Genomic DNA, 10,102 nt, shown 5'->3' on the forward strand with positions numbered 1-10,102 from the left:
TCACTTTTAATAAAGACTAAATCACAGATGTAATCCAATGCACAAATGTGACATGCATCATGCATCTGCGTGTTTAAGAAATATATTGTTTTTAATTTCCATGTCACAATATCTGGAATCAAGCCCAGCATTCCTGTTTGACCAAACTGTATGATCCTAGACAACTACTGCATTTCATTAGGCCTCCTCTTTGTTATCGCATAGGTGAGACCAGCAGGGCTGTTGTGCAATCAGTTACATATTAGGCATCCATATGACTGACTTAGCCCCAAATCGCCTACATGAATGGTATGGATGAAATAGTGGCTCAAAATGGCCTTAAATTGAACTGTGGCTGAGGGGCATTAAAGGCTGTTGGAGCATAAGCAATAATAGCCGCTTTGCTTATGCCCTTCGTCCAATAATTCGTCCCAGTTCTAGGCCCACCGCTAAACTCAGAAGATAACATCTATGTTAACACCACAACACATAGACCACTGACTGTTCAGGCCTTACAGATTCAACTGTTTCCAAATTGTTTCTTCATGTGGGTGCTCCTATGTTTATATAGCGCAAACTCAACTGAAAGGTATTGAAGTGCTTTACTTGAGCACCAGTTACATTAGACAATATAACATTCATTTTGTAGGTGCAGTGAGATTAAATGATTGCCCACAATGACAGGCTGTTGCGATAACAGAGAGACTCTGAACTACTACATTTACAGATATGATCTGATGTACTAAAGTGACATGCAGTTTTACAGAAATACACTTATCTTGGATCATTCCCAGGATCCCTGTTTGACGAAATTTTGGGATTCTAGGCAAATACTGTATTTCATCAGGCCTCCTCTTTGTTTGTTATAACATAGATGAGGTCAACAGGGCTGGTTTACTTACAATCAAGGCACCCTTACTCTTTTTTTCGCTTTTTTGTCCTCATATCACCATTGCTTCTGCAACCTGAGGCTACCACACATATTGACCGGCCCTTATACTCCTGCATTTGCAGTGGCCTCACCACACCGACTGAGCCAAATGACCCGTCACCCATAGGAGCACTCACTCTGCCGGTTCTGGTACCAACACACTACTCCACCTCAGAAAATTGGCCCATATCCAATTCATCTCACCCGGCTTATCCTCAGTGTCCAATCAACAAATCCAGTGTACCGCTTTGAGCCAGTCTATTGGAGACGGGAGATGGGTCCGTCCAGCACCTGCAGATCTCTCTTCTGGCTAAAATTACAACATAAAACAACAAGCCCCTCTGTGCTTTACTCAGAAGGCTATGTGCGACCATGAACACTCCCACTAGAACCAACTCAAGGCTTAGTTTCACATTGACCCCTCAAGATGCCCTTTGCAACATTCTTGACATCCTTTCCGAATCCTCTAATCCCGGGACAGGTAAAGAATAAATGTTCATAATTAGCTTTTAGAAGGCCACACCTTCTACATCTGGGGGTCCGATCCTGAACAAACTTTGCAATCTTTCAAGGGTTCCAGTATAGCCTGTTAATAGTAATGAAGTGATTTTGCTTCAGATTAGCTGACTTGACCACAGAATCCAATAACTTCAAAGATATTTGCCACATGAATTTAGTTTTTTTTTGTTGTCCTCATTCACCTCCGACCTCACTGAACAAATGAGCCGTCCGTACCAAAGCCGGATGATGGAAAGATGAAGGTTGTTGACTTAGGACCAAGGGCACCACCCTGCCTACAGGTATTATTATTATTATTATTATTATTATTGCATTTATTGAGCGCACAGCTACCCGGAGGTTTCCCGGCGCTTGCCTTGGGAACCCGTCCTGGCTTTTCCCTGTGAGATAGCCCCTACAGGGCATCCCCAAGGTGAAAGCCAGGCATCCCGCCGCAGGGGGGCCGTTGTGGAGATTAAGCAAGCTTAATGCCCAGAGTTGCAGAGTGAGAACCCATGATAAGAGCAGGCACCGAAGCGAGAACTATCGAGTCCGTGAACATTTGAGCTCAAGACCCTGCCGCGTCAGGAATTGAACCCTGGTCCCGGGTCTGACCTCAGCTTCCGGGTCTGCCTGCTCTACACCGTGAGCCACACTTCTCTACAGTGAAAGGCTTGGATGTCACTAACCCCCGAATACAGGGGGGAGAGGCCACTCTTCCACTCTGCCTAGGTGAGCCTGGCGACTATTATCGTTGGCCTGTCGGGGGAACTGGAGATGCCCTACATAGTCATAAGAGTGCCAAAGAGGGATAATCATAGGACACACAAATTATTTTGAGGATACTTAAATAATTCTTTAACTCCTTAACCATCTCACCCGACTAAGCCCCAGACCATTTTAACAAAAAATCCAAGAAAGCTGTATTTTTCCTGTCCAGAGTTCTAGACAGATCCATCTTGGATGTCTCAAAGAGCTAGGTCCACCAGTCAGATTACAAGGGGGGTGTGGGATCTATCCAACTTTTACATATTTGCCTCCTAGCTAAAAGTATAGCATAAAATAAGAAGGATCTAGCAGAAGCTGTGATTTCCTTAGATAAACCAAAAATTATCAGGCGAGATTTATTTGGTTTTGGAGGCCCAAAATATCCGCCACAGAATTTCCTACTCCTTCCCAAAAATCTGCTATTGCCGGGCAGTCCTTAAACATATGTACATCTGAAGCTCCTCTTAGAACACATTTTCTACAGCTGACTGGAGGCCCCCTCAACATTTTAGTCAACCTCAGCGGAGATAGGTAGGTCCTGTGTGCGGTGGTCCCTCTTAAGCCAGGCTGGTTTTACAATGGCGAGGTCTTAAACGAGGTTTACCCCAAATACTCCCTCTGCTCATTTGGGAAAGGATCACCCCACAATTTTTGGGCCTGTTTGAATTCTCCGTCTGCAGCCTCCTCGATGGTCCAGTACCAGAAAGAAACCTCCTTCCTCCCAACTAGTCTTACCACTAACTGATGTTCTAAGATGTCACCGCTACCATAGGGGTTTTCAGAGTTTGGGCCCAGATCTGCAGCTGAATGCACTGGAACTTTGAAAAACCCACTCCAACCCTTTCACTGGAAGAGGTGTGGTGTAGAGGCCAGGGTGCCTGACTCCGTTCGATGCCCGGTGCCGGCGGCAGGTTAGTCCAGCACTATGTGACTCTGGGCAATAGCTCCCTTAATCTTCCTGCCAGCCCCCAGCGCCGGGACACCTCTTTGGAGGTAGCTGTGCGCTTTACAAATGCTGGCATTTCATTTCATTTGAATGATGCCCATGAAATAAGCCCCACAAGTCCAACAATACCTTTAAACCAGCTGCTCGAAGAGGTAATGCCAACCTATCCTTTAGGCACTGTGGTGTGCCTGGTGAGTCCCAAAGAGGGGTGAAGCTGTAAAAGTAGTTAAGACAGGCAAGGCGCTTGAGACTGGCCCATGATCTGGCCATTGCCTGGAGAATTGGCACATGAATTGTTTTTGTGTAGTTCTTAGGAGTGCCCCCGACCTCGCGCATTTTGGATGTTCTAACTGAGGGCTTGGTGTCCTAACCGCTTACAGGCACCCCACAGGATATATCAGCCATTAGACCAGCTAGCTCTACAGTGCCACTACCACCCCCCTGTACTCTACAATGGTGTAGGTGGTTTCTGACAACCACTGAACGTGACAACCCTGATTCCTCAGGGATTGTGGAAAACAGTACAGTCCATTTCGCTCAGACACTCGTGCTTGCTTACTCTCAGAAAATACACAGGATGGCAATTAGGACATTTCAATCAATATTTATTGATCCAGCGACAGCCTTGTGTAAACCATATGTGCTGTGACAATCAGGAGACAGAAGTATACGAAAGAGATTGCTAGTACCAATATAGTAAATACATTTGTACCATAGTGCTAATACGATAAACATAAGCAATTCAGATAAAAACATTAGCACTTGCATATTCCTAAAATGAGTGCCCTAATTAATTTGCCTAAATGTACCCAGCCTAGATCTGTATGTGTAGCATGTATATGAGTAAGTGTATGTAAGTATATATATATATATATATATATATATATATATAGATATATATATATATATATATATATATATATATATATATATATATGTAGCCAAGAAATCCGTAGGGAAGAACCAGCCCCCTCACCTGATGGTTGAGAACGAAGGACCCAGTCTCTCCTTCCAGGATGACACCCCACAAGTGATGTCAGACCGCTGTGTGTCAAAGATTCAGCATGCAGGACCCCATGTCAGCTTGGAAGAAATTCTCTTCTAATTTGTAAGGGGGAGTAAGGGTCTTTTATACTAAAGTGGTCACTCCAGGGCTTCTTCTAGAATTGATATGTTTTGAAAACAACCATAAATGTTTTGGAAACAATCATGAACGTTTTTTCAAACAAATGCAATCATGCACAGCTGACTGTTGGCCACGGATGAAAAAAGCGATAACCCTTATACAGAATAATTATACCGTGCCTTATGACATAATTATGTAAGTCAGGTACAGGGATTATGATACAATACCAAGAGCCTGGTATCGAAGAGGCAGGAGCAAGCTATTAGGTAAAAGGTCACCTGTTTAGAATCGTTATTGTCGTGTGGATGAAACAATGTATGTAAAATGGGGTATACATGACAGGACTATCTTAAAGGACATGACTTTGTAACTTAGTCCCCTGTATAATTCCATCCGGTACTGACTGTGGCGCCACCATTTTTCTATCCTTGGCATCCAAAACCTTACAGTACTAAACAACCTCCTTACTTTAAGGCCTCACATCCAGTAATAACTACTCATCTTCCCAAGTGCCCCCCATCTCTTGAGTGACACTTGTGATCCAGGAAGACAGCAGCAGATATTTGAACATTGATAAGTATCTCCCAGTCCTAGCTTTTAATACTTTCTAGGGTAGTACCCCTGTACCAAGGACCACTCCCCCCAGGTAGCTATTTTGGCCCTCCTTAATGGAAGGCTCAACTTATCCTGCAAATTCTCTGGCGTACCCTTAGAATCCCAAATAGGTGCAAAGTCCGAGTAGTATCCGATGTCCAGGATATTCCTGGCTCTGAACCATTAACTCAGAGCGGCCTTTTAAGTCTTCAACTGTACTTTTAAAAAGATTTAGGGGTACCAAACTTATATAGGAACCCGACGGATCCCAACTCTTTAATCATCTCTTCAAGAATCACCCTCCAGGGTGAGCTGTCTGGAATGCCCAAAAGCATCCAACAGTTGTTTTTAAACTGAAAGTCCATGCAGTATAGATTCAGTTCCTTTATGACTGACTCTGCCCCAACATCTCAAGCCTGACTACTTGCAGGGTGTCGATGAACCATTGCAATATACATGAAAATCCTGCATGTGGGGAGACTACTTTCCCTTCACTCTTGAAAGATAACCTATATTCCCACGATAATTTACTTACAATGACTCCTAGTTCCTCCTGACATTAAACCCTGATCTCTGTCCGTTACTAAGAGTCTATAGACTCCGTGGAAGGGGCACAGAAGTCCACTAGTGTAATTGTTGTCCGCAGGACCACAACTGGTTCCTTCCGTCTCTTGAGGCCTCTGCTACGGCAAACGAGTCGAGATAATGAGAGCTCAGAAGGAACAGGTTTCAGCTCAGCTCAATAATGTTTTATTTTCAAAGTGAAACCAAATGCAGTACTATACACTGTACTGCACTCCTCCTACAGCCTGCCCCAATGTGATAATCAACAAATTTTTACAACCTACCACCTCCTTGTCCTCATCGGCCTGCCACATCCCCAGCCATTGAAGTGGATGGAGTTTTGCTAACTCCTCCCAAGGCCACTCTTTATGCCGCCAAAAAGCAACTGGATTAATTGCATTCTAATTCAACACCCCCTCTCGTATGATATCACTGCCTTTGCTTATGACTGCTGGTCAAAGAAAACTCTGCCTGCCTGGCAATTGCGCAGTAGGACAACTGCAAAGTTCATTACAGTTCAACCAAGAGAATCGTCACACAGTCTGGGAGCAGTAATTTCTTTTCAGCAGCTGTGTTTTATTTACCCTGTTCCTGCCTCTCCCCTGAGGGTGGCAGAGCTATGCCCATTAACACCCCTGAAGTGATGAGGCTGTAAAAGAAAAATACACTTACAAGAAGGTAAAAGGAAAGAAAATAACCAGACTTTATCTCCAGGTTAAAATTGTCGAAAAGGCCTTCAGTCACAATCAGTCCGAGTCTTCATTGTTTGTTTGGCTTATACTACATTTTTCAGAACGGTTTTGTGTTAGAAACTCTGAAGGAGCAGGGACTAAAGGATTGATCTGCAGTAAAGGAGGAAGAGATTGAGGGTGAACTCCGAGAATGCAGAAAAGCAGGAAACACCTTATCTGTAGAATGGTTAGCATTGTTATATTCAACCTGGGCTAGAGGGAAATACACAATTACTTTGAATAGTACTGGTATACCATGAGACATACGGCTCAATACACTGGTTAAATGTGTTTTTAACTACGGGAAGGCTTTTCTTCTGCAATAAAATAACATTGGATTTAATGTATTACTTTTAATAAGCTGTAGCCACCAAATGGGAACACGTAAACTGTTAATGTTTGGTGCCTTTGGAATTGTAATGACAAATCCTCTCTTTTGGTGCAGTCAGATTTTAAATTACAATTTTGAAAATGCCACTTTTAGAAAGTTGGCCTTTTCCTGCCTTAGCCAATTAGTACCTGCAGCCTGTCTCAGGGTCACATGACTGGGTGTAGCTGACAGTTGGGCGTTGTGTATTCCTCCTAGACAGCCACAGACAATAGAGAGCTTAGATGTGTCTGGATGAGTCATCACAGGCAGGCTGGGAAGGTGTGCCTGGTATAGCCCTACTCACACTTGAATAGACTGTGTCCTGCTCCCACACAAGGGGCTGCATTCCCCTTGTAGTTATTCTGGAGCCAGGACAGGGAAGGTAGGGTGTGTGGGGACTTCAAATGGAAACCTCTAGAAGTTTCTCCTACTTCAAAGAAAGGTCCATGTATAAATATTGGACCCCGACACCAACTCTTCAGTGCATTGTCGGACCTGTTGCTACTCTGACAGGAAGCACTTCTGTGCTACTGAAAGGACTGCCACTCTGCTGGACTGCTGCTCTGAAGGGCAGCTGTCATGCTGTGCTGCAATGCTGCCCTCTTGCCTGAGTGAGAGGGATTGGACTTGCATCTGTTGTATCCAACACCCAAAAATGACTCAAGGGCAAGTTGGCTGGCCTCCTGACAACAGCTTCAGGGACAGAAGGCTCCAACAATCTTGACCCATGGATTATGTGCTCTGTTAATCTTATCCTGCCAATTGGTGCCACCCCAGTTCTGGACCCTTAGAAGTGGGTCTGAAACTGGTCTGCCAGCTCATCTATGGATCCAGCAGACCTGACACATAGCCTCTACTGCATGGTACAATCCTAAGTAGAACTGATACATCACCTCTGGTGCAATAGTTTTCCCAGTGCACTCCTAGTGCAAGGACTTAGCATCATCCTCGTAGTCTGCATTTGAACTGCTGCTGTGCTAAGCTTCCCTGATGCAAGGCCTTGCATCGCAAATCTCACATTGACTGCCGCCTCGACAATGCCACAGATTTTTACATAGAAGCCACTCAGGTCTTCAGAACAGACGCATTACAGCTGTGACTGCGAGATGAGTCCTTGATTGAGGACTTTGCATTGCAAGCCCTTGTTGATGGGATCCTCAACATCAATGCAGGACCTCACATTGCAGCTCTTTGGAACAGACGCATCACCTCGGTTGTGTGATGCATCCTTGGTGCTGGAACTCACAATGCTCTTCAACCAGAATTCTTGTTCAGTGGGCCTAACTGGGTCCCTGTAGCTGGCCCGCGATCTATCAAAGTCGACCTGAAGTTGAGACTTTGTCCCATTCCGGCATGACCAGATACCCACAGTTGACGCTTTGTGTTTTTGCATGCTATTTTCACTGAAAGCTTTAACATTGCATATCTCCTGTTCTACTGGTTGGATTATAGTCGTTTGGAATTTTTATTTATTAAAGGTTACTCTATATTCTGAATTGGTGTGGAATTTTCCATTAGTGGTGTTTTCACTTTATTGCTGTTTGTAGTGCTGCCTCTAAGTTAACCCTGACTGTTCTGTGCCAAGCTACTAGAGGGTTGAGCACAGATTAATTTGGGGTTTGCTCGTGCCTCACCTGACAAGGATTGTGGTTTCTGCTTGGGTAGAGCTTCTCCCAGTATGCCTTTTTTTCACAGGCTGTATCCTCCTACAAGTCCTCAGGTCTTCTTACACTCAGAGTTTCTCTCATGCTTGCTCTGTCATCATAGCCAATTCAATCAACTTGGGCAGAATCTTAGGACTTGAAAACCTCACAAGCTATTCCTTAATTTCTTCTTTGAGTTGTGTACCCAACAATGTTACTAGACCTATCTAGGCCCAGGTGGTCTTTAAAGCTAGTTTGTAGAAATGGCTCACTTACAAGAGGACATTCATACATTTCTGAAAGATGTCACAGAGAGCTCCTTCTGTAGACAACTCTCATTCAGGACATTTGAATATGTTCTTGAATTCATTAAAAAAGGGCTGAATATTGTTTAGACAGGGAACATCTGCAGACAACAATTGTGTTGGCAAGGACAGTCAAGAAGCTTATGGAGTTTTGTCCTTTGACTTTGTAGGTGAAAAACTTGCCAGACAAAAAGGCAAGATAACCTGGTAGGTCATCCTCAAATTCTTGAAGCGTGGTTGAATCCAAGGAGAAGCATGGTGATATAGGTCTTACTGCTGGAATATTATGAAATATGTTTTCCCGGGTCTATTTTAGTGCTGCATTCTCTGCCAGTAGATCATGGTTCTTTTCAGTCCATTGTTTCAAAACTGTGGCCATACATAAGTTGTTTTCCATGTTCCCTCTGCTTAAAATAATGTTTATGGCTTTACAACGCATCAATGTCTGAGCACTGCGATGACTCTCTTTTTCAAGCTTTAATCCGCTTAAGGGAAAGGCAATGTCCTCCAGAAACCCGTTTGCTCTGCACGGATGTACCACATGAAGGGGATTGGTGTTGGCAACAATGAAACCCAGTGCAGGAGGAAAAGCCTCAAAGGCGTAAATAATCTTCAGAGTCAAAGATAAGGCTGATCAAGACAGGCCAGGATGAGTAAAATTCAGATGAATCCTGGAGAAAGAATTGACTGGTCAGGAAGAAAGGCCAAGCCAGGGACAGGACTGAAATGCTCAGCGACCAGCACCAGAAGCCTGGTCAACGTGGACATTTTATGCCAGGTTAAAATAATGGAAATTTAGGGGTGTTTTCAATGAACAGATGGCGTCAGTCAGCAATGCCTACAATTCTATTTATTTGTTTTCTCTACACTGTATTTCCTTACTAAATAAGCAGGCTAATATGAGTTAGAAAAAAAGTTTTTCTTTTTGCTGTAAATTCCAAATTGTGTTTAATATGTTTTATTCCAGCATCCTTACGCTCCAAAATTGAACTTTACTTCAACATTTGCATTGTGACTTTCAGATCACGGTCCAGGTTCTGTTTGTTATACATATTTTAAATTGATCCTCAGCTGCTGCTTTTAGATTAAAAACAATTAATTCATCCTTGACGTTTATAATCTCTCTTTACAACCCATGCCAAAGAACAGCAGAACTATACAAAATGCATAATTTGTACTTTTAAAGCAGACTCATTAAAACCTAATGTCCTACTTGATTTAATAGGTAATCTAAAAATAATCGTACATTATTTTGTATTGTATTAGTAGAAAGGGTAATAACTAGTTTAATTTGAATCAAAATGCTCAAAATTATTTTAGAGAAAAAACATGTTTTTGTTCAATTTCAATACATTGAAATAATATTACCATTAGGTGTTTGCAGTGCGAGCTAGTCTATAGCCCATGTTTCTGCTCTGTATTTAAAATAATTGATTTTCCTAGGTGAAATTGTGTGCCCAGTGGTCTGTGCTTTTTTTTTGTAGCTATCCCAGGCTAGTATGGAGAGGGGCGTTAAACCAGGAGGAAATGTGTTAAGCATGAGCAAGACATAGGGCCACGTTATAATCTGGATGGAATAAGGTGGAGTATTTACTATAGGTGGTGTAGAACGTAGACCTCTCTGAAGGGTCACCCCAAACTTTTTGC

The sequence above is a fragment of the Lissotriton vulgaris genome, chromosome 2_1, assembly GCF_964263255.1.
Source record: "Lissotriton vulgaris chromosome 2_1, aLisVul1.2, whole genome shotgun sequence".
NCBI lineage: Eukaryota > Metazoa > Chordata > Amphibia > Caudata > Salamandridae > Lissotriton > Lissotriton vulgaris.